Source organism: Budorcas taxicolor, chromosome X (assembly GCF_023091745.1).
Source record: "Budorcas taxicolor isolate Tak-1 chromosome X, Takin1.1, whole genome shotgun sequence".
Lineage (NCBI taxonomy): Eukaryota > Metazoa > Chordata > Mammalia > Artiodactyla > Bovidae > Budorcas > Budorcas taxicolor.
The window spans coordinates 102953751-102978989 of record NC_068935.1 but is presented as its reverse complement, the minus strand read 5'-3'; the positions used below and the strand labels follow the sequence as shown (position 1 = coordinate 102978989).

At 42.6% G+C, this 25239-nt stretch overlaps 1 pseudogene; it reads right to left on the bottom strand.

Moving 5' to 3' along the window:
- The window catches only part of LOC128069590 (40S ribosomal protein S3a-like), a 30398-nt pseudogene extending 8895 nt beyond the window's left edge, over positions 1-21503 (bottom strand).
- Between the last annotated feature and the right edge of the window lie 3736 nt (positions 21504-25239).

Sequence of the window (25239 nt, the reverse complement as noted above, 5' to 3'; positions counted from 1 at the left end):
TTTCAAAAGCACTTTGTCCCCCATCTTTATTGAGATATAGCTGACAAATAACATTGTGTAATTTAAGGTGTACACTGTGTTTATTTTCTATATTTGAAATTTTGCAAAATGATTACTATCATATCATCATTTCTTTGTTGTGGTGAAAACATTTAAGATCTACTCTCTTAGCAACATTCAAATATATTGAAACAGTATTATTAGCTATAATTTCCCATTAGATCCCCAGAACTTGTTACTCTTATAACTGGACGTTTATACCCTTTGACTAGCATCTTCCCATTTCTCCCATCCCCAGCCCCTGGTAACTCTGTTTCTCATAGTTCAGCTTTCTTAGATTCCACAGATTAGTGATACCAGGTAGTATTTGTTTTTCTCTGACTTGTTTCACGTACACACATAGTACTTGTTTTTCTCTGACTTATTTCACATAGCATAATGCCCTCAAGGTTAAAACAAGTTTCACAAAGGACAGAATTTCCTTTTTTTCTCATGATTGAATAACATGGGTGTGTGTGTGTGTGTATGTGTATATATCTCACATCTTTATGTTCATCCTTTAATGGATACTTCAGTTGTTTCCATATCTTGGCTACTGTGAATAAGGCTGCAATGAACATAGGAGAGTAGATATCTTTTTGAGATATGGAAGTGGGATTGCTGGGTAGTTCTGTTTTTAGTTTTGTGAAGACCCACTATAGCGATTTTCCAAAATGGCTGTACCAATTTACATTCCAATCAACAGTACATGAGGGTTCCTTTTGCTCTCATCCTCACCAACTCTCATCTCTTGTTTTCTTGATAATAGCCATTCTAATGGGTGTGAGGTGATATCTCATTGTGATTTGTATTTACATTTCCCTGATAACTAATGTCAGGCATCTTTTCATATGTCTGGTGGGCATTTTTATACCTTCTTCCAAAAAACTATCTATTCAGGTCCTTTGCCTATTTTTCAATTGGACTTTTTTTTTTGCTACTGAGTTGTGAGTTCTTTATATATTTTAGATATTAACTCCTAACAGATCTATGATTTGCAAATATTTTATTCCATTCTGTACGTTGTCTTTTCATTTTATTGTTCATTTCTTTGGCTGTGCCAAAGATTTTTAGGTAGCTGTAGTCTCACCTGTTTATTTTTACTTTGTTGCCTGTGCTTTTGGTATCATATCCAAGAAACTGCTGCCAAGACCAATGTCAAGGATCTTTTCTCCCTATGCTTTCCACCAGGAGTTTTATCATTTTCAGTTCCGTTCTGTTCAGTCGCTCAGTCGTGTCCATCTCTTTGCAACCCCATGGACTGCAGCACGCCAGGCTTCCCTGTCCATCACCAATTCCCAGAGCTTGTTCAAACTCATGTCCATTTATCGTTTTGGGTCTTATGTTTAAATCTTTCATCTATTTCAAATTAATTTTTGTTAGTGGTATAAAATGGGGATCCAAATTCATTCTTCTATATGTGATTATCCAATTTTCCCAATATTATTATTGGGAAAAACTATTCTTTCCCTTTTGAGTATTCTTGGCTTCCTTGACAATTAGTAGACCATACATGTGTGAGTTTATTTCCAGGCTCTCATTCTGTTCCACTGGCCTATGTGTCTATTTTTTGCACTAGTATCATACTGTTTTCCCTTCATGGATCACAGCTTCATTGTGGGGAAGGGGCTTGCAAAACTCAATGAAGCAATGAACCACTCTGTGCAAGGCCATCTAAGATGGATGGGTCATAGTAAAGAGTCCTGACAAAATGCGGTCCACTGGAGAAGAAAATGGCAACCCACTCCAGTATTCTTGCCTTGAGAACCACATGGACAAAATGAAAAGGCAAAAAGATATGATGTCAGAAGATGAGCCCCCCAGGCCGGAAGGTGCCCAAATATGCTACAGGGGAAGGGGGGAGGGGAATTACCATTAATAATATCTCCAGTAAGAATGAAGCAGCTGGGCCAAAGTGGGAATGATGCTAAGCTGTGGGTGTTTGGTGGTGAAAGTAAAGTCTGATGCTGAAAAGAGCAATATTGCATAGAAACCTCAAATGTTAGGTCTATGAATCGAGGTAAATTGGACATGGTCAACCAGAAGATGACGAGAGTGAATATGAACATCTTAGGAATCAGTAAACTAAAATGAAGGGGAAGGGGTGAATTTAATTCATATAACCATTATATCTACTACCATGGGCAAGAATCCCTTAGGAAAAAATGGAGTAACCCTCATAGTCTCAAAGAGTCCAGAATGCAGTACTTGGGTGCAATCTCAAAAATCACAGGATAAACTCATGTACACCCGTGGCGGATTCATGTTGATGTATGGCAAAACCAATACAGTATTGAAAAGTAAAATAAAGTTAAAAAAAATTTTTTTTAAATCACAGAATAATCTCTGTTCATTTCCAAGGCAAACCACAGTAATCCAAGTCTATACCCCAACCATTGATGCCAAAGAAGCTGAAGTTGACTGGTTCTACAAAGACCTACAACACCTTCTACAACTAACACACACACACAGAAAGATGTCTTCTTCATCACAGTGGATTAGAATGCAAAAGTAGGAAGTCAAGAGATATCCAGGCAAGTTTGGCCTTGGAGTACAAAATGAAGCAGGGCAAGTGCTAACATTGTTTTGTCAAGAGAACAAGCTGATCACAGCAAACACCCTCTTCCAACAACACAAGAGATGACTCTATACATGGATATTACTAGATGGTCAATACTAAAATCAGATTGATTATATTCTTTGTAGCAGAAGATGGAGAAGCTCTATACAGTCAGCAAAAACAGGACCTGGAGCTGACTGTGGCTCAGATCATGAACTCCTTCTTGCAAAATTCAGACTTAAATAGAAGAAAGTAGGGAAAAACACCAGGCCATTCAGGTATGACCTCAATCAAATCCCTTACAATTATGCAGTGGAAGTGACAAACAGATTCAAGGGATTAGATCTGATAGAGTGCCCAAAGAACTATGGACAGAGGTTTGTGACATAGTACAGGGGGCAGTGATCAGACCATCCCCAAGAAAAAGAAATGCAAAAAGGCAAAATGGTTGTCTGAGGAGGCCTTACAAATAGCTGAGAAAGGAAGAGAAGCTAAAGGCAAAGGAGAAAAGGAAAGATATACCCATTTGAATGCAGAGTTCCAAAGAATAGCAAGGAGAGATAAGAAAGCCTTCCTCAGTTATCAATGCAAGGAAGTAGGGGAAAACAACAGAATGGGAAAGACTAGAGATCTCTTCAAGAAAATTAGAGATATCAAGGGACTATTTCCTGCAAGAATGGGCACAATAAAGGACAGAAACGGTAAAGACCTAACAGAAGCAGGAAAGATTAAGAAGAGGTGGAAAGAATACACAGAGAACTGTACAAAAAAGGTCTTAATGACCCAGATCACCACAATAGTGTGATCAGTCAGAGCCAGACATCCTGTGGTGTGAAGTCAAGTGGGCATTAGAAAACATCACTATGAACAAAACTAGTGGAGGCTATGGAATTCCAGCTGAGCTATTTAAAATCCTAAAAATGATCCTAAAAGATCCTAAAAGTGCTGCATTCAATATGCCAGCAAATTTGGAAAACTCAGAGTGGCCACAGGACTGAAAAAGGTCAGTTTTCATTCCAATCCCAAAGAAAGGCAACGCCAAAGAATGTTCAAGCTACCATACAATTGCACTCATTTCACATGCTAGCAAGGTTATGCTCAAAATCCTTCAAGCTAGGCTTCAGCAGTACATGAACCGAGAACTTCCAGATGTTCAAGCTGGGTTTAGAAAAGGCAGAGGAGCCAGAGATCAAATTGCCAATATTCATTAGATCATGGAGAAAGCAAGGGAATTCCATAAAAACATGTACTTCTGCTTCATTGATTATGCTAAAGCCTTTGACTGTGTGGATCACAAAAAAACAAACTGTGGGAAATTCTTAGAGATGGGAGTACCAGACCATCTTACCTGCCTCCTGAGAAACCTTATGCAGGTCAAGAAGCAACAGAACCAGACCTGGTACAAAACTGGGAAAGGAGTACATCAAAGCTGTATACTGTCACCCTGCTTTTCTATATATAAGATATCATCTACACAGAAAGACAATTTTACTTCTTTTTTTTCATTTTGGATACCCTTTTATTTCTTTCGCTTGCCTAATTGCCATGAGCACTTCTTAATTATTCTACACACTAAACTCCATCTCAGAATCAGCTTCCTGGAAAACCCAACCTCCCACAGGCAGTTTTCATTTTAATTCCTCGGAGATTGGCACATGGACACACACCCATGCACACACACTATCACTTGACTGGCCCAGCAGTGGGCACCCAACCCAAGATGAATGGATCACAGCCTTTCCCTGAGAGTAGTGAACTTGGGAATTTGAGAGACTGAGTAGCTGCCCTTCTCTGGTGCAAACCTGGAAAACAGGCGAGTAGCAAAAAGTAATACCGCATGTTTGATTGCTCACTCACTCCAAGCGGGTCTCCAAGGGAACCTAGAGCCATGATCAACCGTTGCCCAGCACCTGGGAACATAGCCCTGGGAAGGCTTTTTATGTTCATGATTGATGATTTTGTTGTGCACACCTGGAGCAATGAACCATGCTGTACCAGCTTGCCAGGATTGCTTTGCACAAACATCAAGATTGATGCTGCACACCTAAAGGGAACTAGCTGTCTACCTGGGCTCTACAAGGAGATGAAGGGAGCAGGAATGTCCATCTCTGAAGCATGCTATCTAGCATCAGGACAACCACACAACTGCCTTCTCCACACTCCATAGTGAAGCCAGAAAGTCTCCTGCAGTCTTTTGGTCTTAGATCCAAACCAGAAAACAGTAAACAGTAACCTGGAGACTAATATCTCTGCCTTGGCAATCATTTTTTCTCCTAGAACAGATTTACCACAAGAGCTCAGAACATATCCAACTGTCTCCAGAGTCACCTCGGTTACACACGCCTGTATTATCCACCGGTGAATTTTGAACCTGGAAAATCTTTGACTCTCTTTGCAATTAACTAATATCTAATCAAGAAAAGTAGAGACAGTGCTCATGAATAGCCAAGTCATACATCAGTGGTTCTTCTTTAAACACTGGCTGCTTTCTCTAATCATAAAAGTGATATTCTCTGTAAAAAAAAATGTTTTTTTAGAAAATACAGACAAGTACAAAGAAGAAAAAAAAAGTCACCCATAATTCCACCACTCAGGTGCCACCATTTCAGATATATTGGTGGTACCGTGTACTGTACTGTGCTTAGTCGCTCAGTCACGTCTGACTCTTTTGTGACCCCATAGACTGTAGCCTGCCAGGCTCCTCTGTCCATGGGATTCTGCAGGCAAGAACACTGGAGTGGGTTGCCATTTCCTCCTCCAGGGGTATTCCCTACCCAGGGATTGAACCCACGTTACCTGCATCTCCTGCATTGCAGGCAGATTCTTTACTGCTAAGCCACCAGGGAAGCCATAAATACTAGTTAATATGGTTTCAATGTTTCTCCTTGCACACATATAGATATGCACATATTACCTACATAAGTAAGATCCCATTAAGCATGCTGTTTTGAAACCTGCTTTTCTCATTCAACAAATATGTGCCTTTGTCATCATTTCTAATGTCTCCATTAAAAAGAAGCATTATTAACCTATTTAATCACTCTCTCACTGTCAGACATCCAAGCTGGCTCCCAATCTTTATTAGTATTAAAAAAAAAATGCTTCTAAGGACCTGCCCGTACATATGTCCTTGCACACTTTTCAGTTTATATTTGCTACTCAGGTGACCCCAGGTCCTCCAGCATGCACAGTTCATCTTTCCCTTTAATATCTAAATAAAATGCTAATGACTCCATCCCACAAACCAAGAGAAGTCCAGTGGCTCTTCCAAGATCTCCAAAGGGCCTCAGGGGATTCTGTCTCTCCTGGTCACCTCTCACTCTGTTTTTCCTGTTTATCCCATGTATTTCACCTTCTTGGGCAGCTGCAGCCTCTCAACATAACTGTTGCTCTTCCTACATCTGCACAAAATGCCGCTACTGCATGCCACCCAAAGATAGCAGAGTTACGAGGAGGTTTGGAGTAAATGAACGTCTATCACAACACAGCAGGAAATAACTTCAAATTCATACCAGGTATTACTGTCCCCAGGAAGTCGCTGGCCATTCTCCACCACATGGGGACTTCTCATTGATGACATGCCTTCATGGACCGTGATGTCTTGCCACGTTCTTGAGACCTTCAGCTGTCTCTATTGACTTCATGTCTTCCCTTTCTCTGTACCTAAACTTCCCACCTCCTCACCCCGGTAAGCCCTGAAAATTTCAAATGCTTCTTACTTTATTATTTACTTCCTCCCACACCGCAAGCAACTACTTCTTCCTCAACTTATTTCCTTCATTTGGCTTCCAGGACATGGAATTCTCCTGGTCTTCTGCCTTCTTCACTGGCCACTCCTTCTCGGCCCCTTAACCTCTCCCTGACTTGTAAACATTGACATGTCCCAGGATCGAGACTTTAGAGCTCTTTTTAAAATATCTGTTTATTTCACTGCATCAGGTCTTAGCTGTGGCACTTGGGCTCTTTACTGTCTCATACGAGACAGTGTCTCACTGTCTCACATGAGTCTGTTGTGGTGCACAAATTCTCTAGTCGTGGCACATGGACTTTAGTTGCTCCACAGCATGTAGGATCTTAGCTCCCCTACCAGGGATCGAATCTACATCCCCTGCATTGCAAGGCAGATTCTTAACCACTGAACCACCAGGGAAGTCCCTAGACCTCTCTTCTATCTTTATTCACTCCTGGGTGATCTCATCCAGTCTAATGGCTTTAAATATCATCTCTACACTAATGACTCAAATTTACATCTTCTGCCCCGACCTCCAGACTCATATGTCCAACTGTCTACTTCACATCCTCACTTGGATGGTTAATATGCATCTCAAACTTAATCACTGAAAAACTAAATTCTGCATTTCTCCCAGACTCTTTCCTTGCCCAGTAGTCCCCATCTCAGGAAGTGGCAGCTCCATGTATCTACTTGCTCAGGCCAAAACTTTGAAGTCATCTTTGACCCTTGTCTTTCCATCAGCACCTCACATTTGGCCTGGTAGCAAATCCTATCAGTTCTTTCTTCAGAGTATATTCTGGCTCTGACTACCTCTCACCAACTCTACCACTAACCTCCCCTGCTTCCAGCCTCCTGATAGCCTCCTTCCTTTATGGACCACTGCAAGAGATCCTACAAGGCCTGTTTCCTTTTTTGCCCTTCTATGATTTATTCTCCATGAATATCCCTTTAATATTTAAGCCAGCAAATGTGACTCTCCAGTTCAAAGCTTTGTAACTGCTTCCCATCTGACTTGTCTCAAATCAAAAGCGAATGTGGTCCATTACCTGTCTCCTTCTCCAACCTCACCTACACCACCTTCCCCTCTTGCTCACTGCAGTACAGCCACACTGGTGTCCCTACTGTCCCTCGGCTAAAGAAGCTCTATCTCATTTGGGGGCCTGTGCACGTGTTTGTCCCCCTCCTGAAATGTTCTGCTCCCAGAGATATCAGCATAGTTGCCTCCCTCCATTCAATCACGTCGCTGAGCCAATAACACCACCTCAAAGAGGCCTTCCTTGGACTTCCCTGGTGGTCCAGTGGTTGAGAATTCATCTGCCAATGCAGGGGACATGGTTCGATCCCTAGTCTGGGAAGATGCCACATGCCACAGAGCAACTAAGCCCAAGCACCACAACTTCTGAGCCTGCGCACTCTAGAGTCCAGGCCCCGCAACAAGAGAAGCCCCCGAAACGAGAAGACCATGCACTGCAACAGCAGACTAGCCCCTGCTCACTGCAACTAGAGAAAGCTTGTGTGCAGCAACGGAGACACAACGCAGCCAAAAGATAGAAATAAATAAAAGAAGCCTTCCTTGACCACCATATCTAAAAATGGCACCCACATCATTCTCTAATACTTGACGCTACTTTATTTCCCTTCACGGTGCTTAACCTGACATTCGATCACACTGTTCATTTTTGGATCGCCTCTCTCCCGCACGAGGGCAGGAGCTTGGTCTGTTTTGTTCACGGCTGTCTTCCCATCATCCAGATGAGGGAGAGACACAAGGAGGAACTCCACGTGCTCTTGTTTCTTCTTTGTTTACCTTATGCCCATCCAAGTTCTCGTCAATTAGAATGTACCATCAAGGTTCGTACAGGTGCTTTCTTCAACACCAGACACAGTCACCTCTGAGATGAAGTATGCCCACCTCTAGAATTCAGGAGCCCAGCAGTTACACATTTATACATATTAGGCCACTTCTTTCGGATGAACCCATAGAAGTAGAATTACTAGGTCATGAGCCAGACTTCCCAATTACCCTCCAGAGAGAGCAACACTAAACCCTCTCCCATCAGCAGTGTTGTGTTTCAGTATATTCTGGGGCTTCAGGCAAATGACGACGACGATGATGATGATGACGGAGACAACAATGATGTCTCCCTTACTCTCTGTTAACTAGAAAATACATATATATTTCTAGGGGCAGGGAAACTATATATTTCTAGGGGCAGGGAAACTCCTGGGTCATCTTGTCACTGAAGAAGATTCATGGGGTGTGCTGACTTTGGAGAGTAAAGATGTTCCCTGGCAATTTCCATATCTGAAATAATGTTCTCACCAACACCTTCAATTTTTTCCCATGGTACCAAGTCAAGTTCATTCATTAATTCATTTACTTCAAAATGATTTTTCATCACCTACTTTGTACATAAACTCTAACATCTGCCAAACTGAAGGATATTCCTTCAGCTTGAAATAACAGGACTTTCAGCCATCATGGTATTTAGCACTACAGGTGCAAAGACATTACTTTGCCAACAAAGGTCCATGTGGTTTTTCCAGTAGTCAGGTAGGGATGTGAGAATTGGACCATAAAGAAGACTGAGTGCCAAAGAATTGATGCTTTTAAACTGTGGTGTTGGAGAAGACACTTGAGGGTCCCTTGGACTGCAAGGAGATCAAACCAGTCAATCCTAAAAGAAATCAACCCTGAATATTCATTGGAAGGACTGATGCTGAAGCTGAAGCTCCAATACTTTGGCCACCTGATGCAAAGTACTGACTCATTAGAAAAGACCCTAATGCTGGGAAGGTTGAAGGCAGGAGGAGAAGGGGACAACAGAGGATGAGACAGTTGGATGGCATCGCCGACTCAATGGACATAAGTTTGAGCTACCTCCAGGAGATGGTGATGGACAAAGAAGCCTGGCATGCTGCAGTCCATGGAGTCACAAAGCGTCAGACACGGCTGAGCGACTGAACAACAACAACAAAGGTGCTTTCACTTCCATTATCTTATTTGGATACTGGTATGAGTTTGGGTAAATTCCGGGAGTTGGTGATGGACAGGGTGGCCTAGTGTGCTGCGATTCATGTGGTCGCAGTCAGACATGACTGAGCGACTGAACTGAACTGAACCAAACCAACTGGGTACAATTCAGCTCATTTCATAGGTGAGAAAACAAGAGGCACAGAGGGGAAGGATTTGCCCAGGGTTTCGTATTCATCAGAACCACAAGTAGGAATCCTTTGAGTTTCTCAGAACGTGCCACCCCCTCCATATTCCAACGTCCTGCCAGGTTCAACACCACCGAAAGCAGATTTATTGGGCCATTGTATTTAAAAGGATGACATATTTATGCATTCTGAATTCTAAGCTGAGGGACAGTAGAATGGAAAAATAATTTTTAAAAGCCTTTTGCTACATGGAAATCAATGAAGTTAAAACACACCCTCTCACCATACACAAAAATAAGCTCAAAATGGTTTAAACACTTAAACATAAGATATGACACCATAGAACTCTTAGAAGACATCATAGGTAAAACATTCTCGTACCAAAGTTTTCTTAGGTCAGTCTCCCAAGGTAATACAAATCAAAACAAAAATAAACAAATGGGACCTAATCAAACTTACAAGTTTTTGCATAGCAAAGGAAACCACAAAGTGAAAAGACAACCTACATAATGGGAGAAAATATCTGCAAACAATGCGACTAACAAGGGCTTAATTTCCAAAATATACAAACAGCTCATACAACTCAACAACAACAACAAAAAAAAGCAAGCAATCTAATCAAAAAATGAGCAGAAGATCTAAATAAACATTTCTCCAAAGAGGAAATATAGATGGCCAATAGGCACATGAAAAGATGCTCAACATCACTAATTATTAGAGAAATGCAAATCAAAACTACATGAGGTAGCACCTCACACAGGTCAGAATGGCCATCATTAAAAAGTCTACAAACAATAAATGTAGGAGGGAACCCTTCTACACTGTTGGTGGGGATGTAAGTTGGTGCAGCCACTGTGGAAAACACTAGGTGGTTCCTCAGAAAACTAAAAAATAGAACTGCCATATAATCCAGCAATCCTATTCCTGGGCAAATATCCATACAAAACTAAAATTCAAAAAGAAACATGCATCCTTAGGTTCATAACAGAACTATTCATAATACGTGAGACATGGACGCAACCTAAACGTCTGTCGACAGATGAATGGATAAGGAAGATATGGTATGTACAATGGACTACTACTCAGCCATAAAAAAGAAGGAAATAATGCCATTTGGAGCAACATGGATGCAACTAGAGATTATCATATTAATACTAAGTGAAGTAATCATAAATAGACACTTATCACATATCACTTATAAGTGGAATCTAAGATAGGATACAAATGAAACTATCCATGAAACCAAAATAGAATCACAGGCTTTGAGAACAGAGTGGTGGTTGCCAAGGGGAAGGGGGTTGGAGGAGGGATGGAGTGAGAGATTGGGGTTAGCCGATGTAAGCTTTTATACATAGAATGGATGAACAACAAGGTCCTACTGGATATCACTTTCAATATCCTATAATAAACTATAATGGAAAAGAACATTTTAGAAAGAATATATATATAATACAAACATGTATAACCGAATCACTGCTGTACAGCAGAAATTAACACAGCAATGTACATCAACTATACTTCAATTTTTTTTTAATCTATTGAATTTTTTTAAGTGGCTTTTGTTTCGACGTCATTTCAGTTATCATGATAGTGGGGGCTGGGCTGAATTGTGCTATAGCAGCTTGATTAAGAGAGGAGACTCCACAGTTTCCTAGAAGCTCATTCTCTTGTATGATTCCGGGTTAGAGTTTGCCAAAAGTGGAACCTGTGTGAAAACTAACTGTAGGGCAGAAGGCAAGCAGCAGTCACTGCCATTGGCAGCCACCACCCCAGCAGATATAGAGATGGACAGAAACAGAGGTACCCTGCAGAGGCTAGCTTATCCGACTCTCCCGTGCTCCACCTCAAGCTCGCGTTTCCTACCACTGGCTCCGCTAGCCAACGGCTGACTCAGGCCCTCCCCCCGAGGCTTGTCTGTGGCCCCACACAGGCAGGAGCTACACAGAAGCAGGAGTTACAGAGGCCTCGGCCTCCCATAAACCTCTCCACCAACTCTCCCTTCACCGCCGCACTTGGGCGGCTGGATGCGCTTGGCTTCTTGAACTTTCCGGAACCCTCTGATTTGTCCAGTTCTACCAATGCTTCTGGTAGTGGCTAGTGACTCTCTGATCTTCTGACTCCCCGCTTTTAGACCTTCACTCCCCCTGTGCCTCCCACATCAGCAAAAGGATTCATTCTTAGAATATCCACAGTGGCTCAGCTTCCCTGTCTAAATCTTGACAACACAATATGGATTTTGCCTTACTTTAAACAAAAACTAACATAAGAAAAGAAATATTCCAGATTATAAGGCAGAATTCCAACTTCTATTTAGAATCTCTATGGCCCATGGGTATAGGGGGTAAAGGGACATTATTAAATGACTAGTGGAGTCATATAATATACAATATAATATATATGTTATATAATATAACATATGACATATAACATATAATATATATGGGCTTACCAGGAGGTACAGTGGTAAAGAATCCATTTGCCAAAGCAGGAGACGCAAGAGATGAGGGTTTGATCCCTTTGAGTAGGAAATGGCAACTCATTCCAGTAGTCTTGCTTGGAAAATCCCATGGACAGAGGAGCCTGGTGGGCTACAGTCCATGGGGTCACAAAGAGTCGGACATGACTGAGCACACATACACACACAAATAATACATAATAGTGTCCCTTAAATATAGACTGAAGTGAGAAACATGATAGAAAGGAACAACTGAGAAAATACAACTTTATCTTGCTTTCATGAGATGAAACAGATGGAAGAGTGGAAGGGATTGGCAGAGAAGTTGTTTCTGTAGTCCAGAAATTTTCAGTCAAGTTTTACCATAATTCTTTAGGATATAGGGGGTTCAGGATGGGGAACACATGTATACCCATGGCAGATTCATGTTAATGTATGGCTAAACCAATACAATATTGTAATTAGCCTCCAACTAAATAAATAAATGTATATTAAAAAAAAAAGAAAATAGTCCAGTCTCCATCCTCTAAGTAACCATCATCTGTGAATTGAAAGAGAAGGGAGTGATTCTTACCTAGGAAACCCAGCTCTTTAAACATAAAGTATGAAATTACATGTGAATAAAAGCAAAGACAATATCCAAGGATTTTAAACATTGTAAAACCCAACAGCCTCCTGGTACTGCTAAGGCGTATAGTCAAGGCTTTAAATGTTAAATAGGTAAGTGTGTCAAAGATCCTCTCCTTTCTCCTCTCAATTCTACCTCCCTCTCTGCAACAATCAGAGAAAGGAAGTTTTAAAAGTTTTCAACAAGAATTTTGAAATTCAACATCCTTCTCTTAGGAGCACTGCACGTATGATGAATAAACACTTGGCTGCATTGTTCTTTCAAAATCAAACTCTCTCCCTCCCTCCTTCCATCTTCACACAGTGAACATTTATCACCCAGTGTCTTTAAAACATGCCCGCTTCAGGTGGCTGGTCACTTGATCAAATAAAAGGTGACAGACTTTGCCAATTTCCTTTCCCTACTCTGAATTAATAAACCGAGCTCACAGAGCAGTAAAATTTTATTTCCACGAAGCAAATATAGATTGCTTTCTCTTTGAGTGCTGTTTTAAAGTCTGCACACTCTTACTTGTGACCCAAGCACCTACCTATATTCTTGCAGCGTTAATGCTGACAGGCCAAAAAGTATGAAATGCTGTGAGCCAGTCAGCCCGTGAATGCCTCATTTGCTGTCGGCCACATGAGTGCACACGGGGGCCAATATACAAGCCAGATGACCATCAGCTCATCCTCACAGACACAAAGGGGATCTGCGGGTCTTCTCCACTCCTGGGATTCCTCAGGACCCAAACTCTTGACCTTGTGTGTAGTTTTTTCTCCAACTGGTTGTGTTTATCACTGGAGGCCTGAATTAGTTTCCTGGGACTTCTGTAACATATTACCACAAATTTGGTGGCTTCAAACAACAGAAATTTATGCTCTCACAGCCTGGAGGCCAGAAGGTCAAAATCAAAGTGTCCACAAGGCAGGGCCAAACACTTTCAAGCCTCTGGTGGTCGCTGGCCTTCCTTGGCTTGTGGCCACGTCATTCCAATCTCTCCCTCCACTACTGCACCTTCAACTCTGCCTGCCTGCTTTTCTTCTGTCTGTCTCAAATCTCTCTCTGCCTTTCTTTTCTAGGGACACATGTTATTGGAATTTAACTCCCCCCTCACCAGAAAATCCAGGGAGATCTCTGCATCTTAAGATTCTTAATTTCATGTGCAAAGACCTTTTGCCAAATAAGGTCACATTCACAGATTCCAGGGATTAGAAAATGAACATATCTTTTGGGGACCACCATTCAAACCACTATAAGGCCTTGTCACCCTGGATTCAGAAGTCTCTCTTTTAAGAGATGTCCAACCAATTAATACAACATTGTAAATTAACTATACTTCATTTTTTTAAAAAAAAGATACCATGTATACAATAAACAACAAAGATGTACTGTATAACACAGGGAATAATATTCACTATCTTGTAATAACCTATAATGGACAAAAACCTGAAAAAGAATATATATATGTAACTGACTCTACTTTGCTGTATACCTGAAAGTAACGCACTATTGTAAATCAACTATAGCTCAATGAAAAAAAAAGAAGTTAAAAAAAAGTCTTCGAACCAATCTCCATAGTGATGTACTCATTAATGTTACCTATTGTATGAAGAGGGCTTCCTTGATGGCTCAGTGGTAAAGAATCCACCTGCCAGTGCAGGAGATGTTAAGAGTCAGGGTTGATCCCTGGGTCAGGAAAATCCCTTGAAGAAGGGCATGGCAACCCACTGCAGTATTCTTGCCTGGAGAATCCCAGGGACAGAGGAGCCTGGAGGGCTACAGTCTGTGGGGTCGCAAAGAGGTGGACACGACTGAAGCAACTGAGGACGCACGCACGCTTTGTATTCAGAAAGGCTCCCTAACACCGCAAAGGGCTGCATTTCTCTCGAGAAACCCTTTGAAGTGGTTCATCCCAGGTTTCTTTTCTCAGCATTGTCATCTCTATATTTTTCTCCATCCTCGTCTACCTTCACTCAACTTTGCTGGCTCCCATCTTCCAATTCCCATGGCTAGAAATCCTCCCTACACAGAGTACTGTAGCCTAGGCCACTTCCTCCAAATTTTGCCTACATATCCATCCCCTTTCTCAAATAAAGAATCCTACAGTCACCAGACTCCACTTTTTCTGGTGGTGAAGAAAAGGTGTTCAGCAAATTTAGTCCCTCTGAGGATTTTTTAATATTTGCTTTATTGAGGTGAAATTCACATAAAAGAAAATGAGGGACTTCCCTGGTGGTCCAGTGGCTAAGACTGCACTCTCAATACAAGGGGCCCAAGTTCAATCCCTGGTCAGGGAACTAGATTCCACATGCTGCAACTAAAGATCCCACGTGCTGCAAAGAAGATTGAAGATCCTGTGCGCCACCAAGGCACTAAGACTTGGCACAAAAAAATAAATATTTTTTAAAAAGAAAGAAAAAAAATAAACTATCTTTAAGTATATAATTCGATAGCACTGAGTACATTCACAGTGTTATGCAGCCATCACCGTTACCTAGTTCCAAAACATTGTCATCACCTCCAGAGAAGACCCTTACCCACTAAACAGCCATTCCAATTTCCCCCTCCTCCAGCCCTAGGCAACCACTAATCTACTTCCTGTCTCTATAGACTTGCCTGTTTTGGACATGGCATATAAATGGAATCATACAGTACGTGGTTCTTTGTGTTTAGCTTCTTTCACTCAGCATCCTTGTTTCTAAGGTTTATCCATATTGTAGCAGGTATCCTTCATTCCTTTTTGTCTGAATAATATTTCATTGTATGGTTAGACCACATTTTCTTTGTCCATTCGTCTGCTGAAGGTTAGACTTATTTTTAAGCATTTCTAGTCCATCACCTTCGGAGAAGGCAATGGCACCCCATTCCAGTACTCTTGCCTGGAAAATCCCGTGGACGGAGGAGCCTGGTGGGCTGCAGTCCATGGGGTCGCTGAGAGTCGGACACGATTGAGCAACTTCACTTTCACTTTTCACTTTCATGCATTGGAGAAGGAAATGGCAACCCACTCCAGTGTTCTTGCCTGGAGAATCCCAGGGACGGGGGAGCCTGGTTGGCTTCTGTCTATGGGGTCGCACAGAGTTGGACACGACTGACGTGACTTAGCAGCAGCAGCAGACCACCACCTTAACCACTCAGCCACATTTTTTAACATTTCTTATTGCAGAGTTTCATCCATTCATTTCACAAATATTGACTGAGTGATAACTATGTGCTAGGCACAGGAAAAGGAGCTGGGGATATAGCACTTAACAAAACAAAACACAAATCTCTGCCCTCATGAAGCTTATATTCCAGTGGGAGAGACAGATTACAAATAAGATAACTAAAATATATAACATGCTAGAGAAAGTGCTAAGAGGAAGAAAGGGTTGGATAGTGACTGGGAGAGATCAGAAGAGAAACATTTGGGGTCACTGGTCATTTTCTGTTACTGATCCAGGTGCTGGCTGCATGGGTGTGCTCAGTTTGCTCAGTGAGCTCACACTAAAGATTTGTGCACTTTTTATTTTTTTAACAATTTTTTTAATATGGACTATTTTTAAAGTCTTTACTGAATTTGTTATAATATTGCTTCTGTTTCATGTTTTGGTTTTTTGGCCACAAGACATGTGAGATCTTAGCTCCCTGACAAGGGATTGAACCTGCACCCCCTGTGTTGGAAGGCCAAGTTTAACCACTGGACCACCAGGGAAGTCCCCACTTTTCTGTACATATATGACACTTCAACAAAAAGTTTTTTTAAGCCAATGTGCTTCCATTTCCTTTTAAAAGGGGCTTATTGCACCCGTCTGTGGTGCTGACACTAACAAAATGCCTGTGTGAAACCAGATGGTTTTGCTAAATCGCTGAACCTGTTCTTGAGTGGGTTTAGAATGCGAGGTGCTGGTTTCAGCACTTGGCCATTCACACATGCCCTTCAGGATTCTGGATCATTCTAGATCTCTCTGTCTAACCATAACTGTCCATAAACAGCCAAGGTTTACCATGACCTTGTTGGCAACTTCAGCTTATTACTTGATTTGTTTAAAGCACATCTCTGTCACTGTCTTGAGCCCAGTTTGGCTTTTTTCTTTGTGACCTTCACAGGAACAAAAATGTTATGTTTAGGGGTAGAATGGCTAAGGAAACACAGGAGTGGAGAAGAAGAGCAACAGGTTTAATAATAGGTAATAATGTTCAGAGGGGAAAGGGTCACCCTTGGAGATCAACTAAGGAAAACAGTTGAGAGTTCAGTGTTCTGTCCAGTACAACTCAACCTAAATCAAGAAGTTGCCCCTCACACACGGTTAAATTGAACTGATTTCAGGAAAAGATGGGTAAATAATAAAAACTGACTTTAAGGACAGTCCATACCTCCTAAACATGTAGAACACTTCAGAATTCTAGCCAAAATTCTGTGGGCACAGACGCAAGATAATTTTACCTTCTCACAATGTGATGAAGGACTCTTCATTCATTGTATGAATTATTACTGATTTAAATCACCTCTTTAAGGTGTTCCTCATTAGAGAAGACACCCATACCCTTTCTCCTTAGGTGTGCATTTCTTGCTTCTGTCTTAAATAAACTATTTCTCTGTGTGCTCTCCCACATGTTATACTGAGTCTCTCATAATAAACTTTTATACTTGTTTTTCCAGTTTTCACCTCCTTGAAACATTCTTGCATTCAAAGGAGAGGAAAGTGTCAGGGCCATTTTGCTTCTTGCCTCGAGTCCCTGGTGGTCTAGTGGCTAGGAGTCCTGTTTTTCATCCAGGCTACCCAGATTCAATCCCTGGGCAGGGAACTAACCTCTCTCTCTTCAGGATGGCTCACTGCTGTATCTCTCATCATGACTGAGATGAGTTTGGGATGTAAAGGTAACAATGACATATGCTGACTGAGAGGCTGCTGGACAATGGGGTGGGAGCATGTCCTAGAGGATGAAATTTCAGAGAAGAAGGGGAGGGCATGGAGCTTAGAAAAGTCCTAACCAGAGGGGACACTGATTAATACAAATAGGGAGGAAGTTGGCCAAGGCAGTCAGGAAGAGGCGGGTGGGATTCAGTTAAGAGAGGAGACTGCAGAAACCCTTGATCTCGTTGCAAAATGGAGAGAAATGTTTCTTGAGAGATATCTGCTAGCTCCAGGGACCGGGTTGTCAAAAGAGTTGAATTCTGGCCTAGGGCCAGTGCCAAAAAGGGTGAGATACCTAAGATGTCTCCCAGAGCCAGTCAGACAGCCTGAGGGAAAAAGAAGTCAGAAATGGAAATGTCTGATGTACATATTAAATTGTAGCAAACTGTCTTCAGAGATGAGGCAAAGCCCCCCAGATTCACAGACCAAGAAGATCTAGCTTGTTGATCAAACTGCCTCACCTTTTGGAAACAGAGATGCGTTGGTGACCGAAACAGAGCAGGTAGAGCCCTCAGTGCGATTGTGGGGCTGCAGGCTGTAGGCTTTAGAAGAGATAGGCTTTGAAATTCCTCACATCATGTGGTAGAAGAGATAAAAGCCCTCCATAGGGACCCATTGCATAGAACAAAGATCCTCAGAACATTCCTTTCTCAGGTTCTCAGTGAGGGGAGGGAGGTACCATTTTGATATATGGGTTTTGAAATTATAATCCCAATACCTAAATAGGTAAACATCAGCTTCCCAGGTGGCTCAGTGGGAAAGAATCCACCTGCCAATACAGGAGCCGCAGGTTTGCTGCCTGGGTTGGGAAGAGTCCCTGGAGAAGGAAATGGCAACCCGCTCCAGTATTCTTGCCTGGAGAATCCACATGGACAGAGGAACCTGGTGGGCTACAGTCCATGGGGTCGCAAAAGAGTTGGACACGACCGATGCAACTGAGCACGCAAACACTCCAAGTAAACATCACAGATTCCCAGATATTTTTCCTACAGTCAGTTTTTCACCTGTGAGGGTTTGGTCACCTCCTAGTAAAAATAAAGCCCTATAGTAATCACAGTCCTTTACAGTCAACAACATACTCTAGATAGTATCTCATTGGATTATCTCCTCAAGACCTTGTGAGGAGAGGCACCCTAAAGGTCCAAGCCTTTGAGAAGTAAGGAGCCCGCCAAGAAGGGGGTCATTCTGGAAGCTCCTGGTTACACCAGTTAGGGTCAATGCAGTACCCTGAGACTGTATTCACGCCTAGCTCCAAAGATGGAGGAGATAGACTTGTCATTGGAACCCAAACGGGAGAAATCCCATAGAGAGGGCTGCCTTAAGAAGAGCTGTGACCTGCTGACAAGGAACACAGGCAGAGTGAGGTGACTCTGCTGGAACAGAGTCAGGGAAATAGATGTCTGACTTCACTCTGCCTCCATCCTTTGTGCTTTGAGTGACCGGCATTTTCTTCATTCATTCAACCCTCTTTCCATGTCTTTCTTCACTAATTGAACCCTTCTGATGTGATTTTCTTCATTCATTAAACACCTTTTATATGCCATGTCATCTTATTTTTTTTTTTTTATTACAACAGACTTTATTTTTTTTTTAAGTTTTTTATTTTTTTAATTTTAAAATCATCTTAGTACTTTATCCTCATAAGCCCCAGAGGTAAGTGGTATTATCTCTACGGTGGAGGTAAAAAATGGCAACACAGAGAGGTTAAGTGACTTGGTCGAGGTCACTCAGTTAATAGATAGGAGGGCCAGGATGGGACCCAAAGTTGCTGCCACCAGAGCCTGCTCTCTCAGCCACCACCCTGTGCTGCCTCCACAACACCCTCCAAGCCTCCGTATGATTAAAACAGTTGGAAGAGTCAAATGAGAGAGGATAGGAGATGCTCTTCCATTACGGGAGGCCTTGCTCTTGTCATCCTTTGAAACCCCGGAAACCGAAACAGATTGGCTTCAGGGCCTGAGGAACGTGGCCAGTTGCTTTGGTGGGGGAGCAGCTACAGGAGAAGAAAGGAAAGCTGAGCTGAGAACAAGGGGAGAACCAGGTACCAGAGACTGACCTGCTTGGAGTAGCAGAGGAGAGGCAGGATGAGTCCCCCGGAGCAGCCTGGGACGCCACCAGGGGGAAGGGGGCTGAGGTGGGGAGACCAGCCACGGTGTGGCCTCCGCAAGCTGCCCACAGGGCCACCAGGCCAACGGCTCTGACTTTGTCAGAAGCAGAACTGAACAAGCAAGAGAGAGAACTACACCTCAAAGACATGCTGCAGGTTTTTCAGCAGAGTCAGGGGAATCAGGGTGTCAGCCCAACTCTGCTTGACCCTTGGGGTGCTTATTACTGGTGGTGGGGGGTGAGAGAGGCATTCAACATAACAAACGGCTTTCCCCAGTTCTCTCCATACACACACAGACATAGGAAAGAAACTTGCAGTTACTAAAGGGGAAAGGGGGAGGAGGATAAACTAGGAGTTTGGGACTAAAATATACACACTACTATATATAATATAGTGGTAAAGAATCCTCCTGCCAATGCAGGAGTCACAAGAGATGCTGGTTCGATCCCTGGGTCAGGAAGATCCTCTGGAGAAGGAAATGGCAACCCACTCCAGTATTCTTGCTTGGAGAATCCCATGGACAGGGAAGCCTGGCGGGCTACAGTCCACGGGACCACAGGGAGTCAGACATGCTTGAGTGACTAAGCACAGCACACAGCACATACGTGAAATAGATAACCAGGCTTCCCTAGAGGCCCAGTGGTTGGAAATCCACCTGCCAAAGCAGGAGACCCTGGTTCGATCCCTGATCCAGTAGGATCCCCCATGCTGTGGAGCAACAAAGCCCGTGCACCACTACGATTGAGCTTATGGTCTAGGGCCTCAGCTACTGAAGCCTCCGGTTCTAGACCCTGAGCTTTGCAATAAGAAAAGCCACTGCAATGAGAAGCCTGTGCCCTACAGCTAGAGTAGCTGCCGCTCACCACAACTAAAGAAAAGCCCCCGCTGCAGCAAAGATCCAGCACAGCCAAAAATTAAAAATAAATTTAAAAAAATAGAGAACCAACAAGGACCTACTGTATAGCACAGGGAACTCTATTCAATATATTGTAATATACTATAATGGGAAAGAATCTAAAAAGGGACAGATACATACATAGGTACCACTGAATCACTTTGCTGTACACTGGAAACTAACACAACATTGTAAATCAACTATACTTCAGTAAAAAAAGTGTTTTTTAAAGAAAGTATAAATTAAATCCTACCTTGACCAGTTGAATGATGCAAAGAGGACACCGTGCTCGCAAATTTCGCGTGATTGTTCCACAACTTGAAAACGACAGCGCCAAGCTCCTATTTAGTCACGCAGGGCTGGGATATGTGTATTACCCAGATCTTCTTTTTTATCACCAATCACCCAATGAGCAAATATAAGTCCTCTTTTACATAGAAGAATTTGAGGCTCAGGGTTTTTGTTATTGCTCAGGGTCACCAGTGCCTGAGAAAGCTGTTTTCAAGTCAGGGCCCTTAAACCCCAGCACCCCAGCTCTTTGTTTCAAGGAACTTTAATATACTCTGTATTTGTGAAAATCAGAAAATGGAATTCAGTAGAAGGTGGTCCCCTTGAAGGAGAAACAAAGTGGCTACCAAAGCCACATAGGGGAGGAATGGGGCTGTGGCCATCTGAGAACACCTCCAAAATCTTAGAACAGGCTGACCATGAGCCATAAAATGTAGCAATGTGCCTTTCAAAAGGTCTGCCACAACAATCCTTCTTTGTTCTTCTTGCACAGTTGGCACACCGATATTTTGAGCTGCTTATTATACAAACTTCCAAGCAAACAGAAAAGTAAAGAGCACGACAACCCCCCAACATGTCCCTCCTCCAGTTTCAATCACCTCTCATATCTGTTGGGGTTTCTACCACCTTTGAGAACCTGATGAAAACCATGGGCCCCCACCCCCGCCAAGACAATACTCAGACATACCATCCCTCATACCTTTTCAGAGGGGTGTGAACTTCCCAAGGTGCATTCAGGAATTTCCTGGGACACATGGATCCCAGGTTAGGAGCCCTGGCTGCAAGGATACAAGGGTACTGCTGTATGTGGAGACCCCATCAGAAAACTCTGCTGACCCTCCATATAGATTTCCAACAGCTCTGCGTCTTTTTCTTTGCTTCCACCATCATCTCCTGCCTGGATGCCTCTAAAGCCTCCTCCTGAAGCAGTGGGTAATCACGAGTCAAATCCATTGCACCTGCCTTCACTAATCAAGGTCGTTTGAAGACTTGCATATCCTCCAAGTGGCAAGTAAGCTAAACAACAAGGTGTTCACCAGAATTATTTTCCAGGAACTTGGAATCAGTTGTCTAGGTTGAGCTGAGCTCATTAAGATTGAATAGGACCAGAGATACTTAGTTTTCCTGAGTCTCTCCCTTGTACAGATTATTAAATTTTTGCTTGATTTTTTCCTGTTTAAAAAAAAAGGAAGGAAGAGGGGATGTATTTATACATAGAGCTGATTCACTTTGCTGTACAGTAGAAAAGTGAAAGTGAAAGTGAAAGTGAAGTCGTGTACGACTCTGTGACCCCATGGACTGTAGTCTACCAGGCTCCTCCGTCCGTTGGATTTTCCAGGCAAAAGTACTGGAGTGGGGTGCCATTGCCTTCTCCAGAGTACAGTAGAAACTAACACAATACCATAAAGCAACTATAATCCAATTAAAACAAAAAAGATTGGATAGGACCACTGACCCCCTCCCCCCAAACTGGGCATGCGGACACCCGGAAGTGTTTGGCTCAGTGACCTTCTGACATCAGAGGGCCAAAATGTCCACCCCCAGTTCGTGCTAAGAGCAGAAGCCTGTAGCTTAGTAGGTCAGGCCTGCACAGAACTAGATAACAGTACCTCTTTCCAATCACCTTTCCCTGTGCCTCAGTGATGGCCTGCTTCTTAATTTTTTATCCCACACATATCTTGAGCCCCTTGCTCCTCGTTCTACCAGCTCCTCACTTGACTGCCTTGAGAATAAACTCTCTCTTTGCTTCAGACCTGGGCAAAACGATTCTGGTTCAATAACATTAACTAGTCTATGGAGACTAGATGCTTGCCCAGCCCACAGTCAGACCATGTCATTTACTGGCTTTCAGCCCTTGGAAGAGTTCCCGTTGCTCTGTGAATGATCTCTCAAGCCCTTACCTCAGCGTGCAGGGCACTGAGAGCTTTGGCACCCCTTTGCTCTCATATCTCATTCTTCTCATCTGCTCTCACTACTCGCAAGTCACTTAGTCTTTGTAGGGGAGGAAACATAATTTTCCATCTACCCTTCTAGGCTCTTGGCTGAGATATTCCCTAACCCCATAGCAATAAAACAGATTAACAGGAAGAAAAAAACAGAAGTTGAATAACATGCATAGCTCCTGTATACATGAGAGAGAACCAGGAAAACTGAGTAACTCCTGGAAATGGCACAAAAGGAAGGAAGTCGCTCAGTCGTGTCCGACTCTTTGCGACCCCATGGACTGTAGCCCACCAGGCTCCTCCGTCCATGGGATTCTCCAGGCAAGAATACTGGAGTGGGTTGCCTTTTCCTTCTCCAAGGGATCTTCCCGACCCAGGGATCGAACCCAGGTCTCCCACATTGCAGGCAGATGCTTTAACCTCTGAGCCACCACCTTAAATCCCATCTCCAGCTAAAGACAAAGGAAGATGTTGGGAAGTGGAGGGAGAAGCCAATTATGGCTTCAATCAAAGCTTAGGTAAGGGGGCTTCCCTGGTGGTTCAGTGGTAAAGAATCTGCCTGCCAATGCAAGAGAAATGAGTTCGATTCCTGGGTCGGGAAGATCCCACATGCCTCGTAACAACTAAGCCCGTGCGCCATGGGAACCACAACTACTGAAGCCCTAGAGCCTGGGCTCCACAAGAGAAGCAACTTAAATGAGAAGCCTGCATGCTGCAACGAAGCGTAGCCCTCACTCACCACAACTAGAGAAAAGCCCGCCCAACGATGAAGACCCAGCACAGCCCAGAATAAAAAAATAAATAAATAAATAAGCACAGGTAAGGTTCTAGGGCTGACACATGACTGCCGTCTCCATTGCTGAGAGTTTCTAGAGGTTTAGTCTCGCTCCTTTTCCTGGTACTGGAGAAGGCAACACCCTTACAAATGGAGATTTCCCTTATAAATGTAAATGTCTCTTACAAAAGTAACTGCTAGTGGGTTTTCAGAGCTTTCCCTATGTCTAAAATTAACCAGCTCAAAAGAATTACGCTAAAGAGGCATATTTTGAGGTGGTAAATGCTGCTCCCCTTCACCTACCAACAATGAAAACATGCCAAGCTCTTCCCCTGCCTCAGATCCTTTGTACTTATGGTCTCCCAAGCCTATAAATCAAATTTTCCCCCTATTTCACACACAGCTGGCTCGCTTATATCTCATCTTAGATATTACTCCTTCCCTTACCACCCTAGTCAGAGTAATTTGCACTACTCCCCTAACCGCCCCCCCACCAACACACACCCTGATTCTACATCACAATGTTCTATTTTCTTCACAGCACTTACTATAGCTGCAGTTATTTTTATGGATTCACTTAATCATTGGCCATCTCCCAAGTAGGTTCTAAGCTCAAAATAGCAGGCCCTAGATTTCTTAGCCCTACTACCATCCTACACCCAGAGCAGTGCCTGCCATAGATTAGGCACTCAGTAACTATTTGCACTTATTGTTAAACTTGCCTTCTGTCAAGATAAGTCATGATCAGACCCTTAGGACATTGTGTCAAGTTTGGTTTCTGGATAAAGGAGCTGGTGAAGAACCTGAAGATGTAGGAGGAGCAAAGGCAGATGAATTAGTCAGCTTGGGCTAATGGATGGATGAAGATAGTCAAAACATACACACTTCCAATTACAAAATAAATAAGTACTAGAGATGTATACGGCAACCCACTCCAGTATTCTTGCCTGGAGAGTCCCATGGACAAAGGAGCCTGGTGGGCTACAGTCCATGGGGTCGCAAAGAGTTGGACACGACTGAGCGACTAACACACACATACAGAGATATATTACACAACATGATAAATATAATTAACACTGCTATATGTTATATATAAAAGTTAAGAGAGTAAACCCTGAGAGTTCCCATCACAAGGAAAAAAATGTATATTTTCTCTGTTTCTTTAATGTTGTTGTATCTGTTGGGTTGGCCAAAAAGTTCATACGTGTTTTTCTTCACAATGGGATGGAAAAACTGAACGAACTTTTGGGCCAACTCAATATATGCAATGATGGATGTTCACTAAACTTACTGTAGTAATCATTTCATGATGTTGTATGTCAATTCTATCTCGATAAAACTGGAAGAAAAAAATTTTTAAAGAAAGATAAATATGAGCTCACCAACTGGAAATGCAGGGTAAAGCATTCCACACAACAGGAACAGAAGTCCATCGGTTGCTTCTCCCTTTCTTTTCCTTGCAATTTATTCATTGAAGAAATGGAGTCATGTCGCCTATGGAAAGACCTGTTATGCTAAGTTTTGCTTTTTTATATACCCAGTGTGTCCTTAACAGGTTCATCTTGCCCTTCTATTTTAAATATAATAAATAAATTTTCTATATAAATTTATATATTTTATATAAACTGGTAGTGAAACCTAGAGTTTTATTAGAGACAGATTTTTTTGAAAAGAATGTTTCATAGGTGGTGTTGTAAATATCTGTCAGGAGGTATATAATATCTACTTTTTTGTGATATGGTGGCCATCAATGATCAATTCCTAGATCTATTAC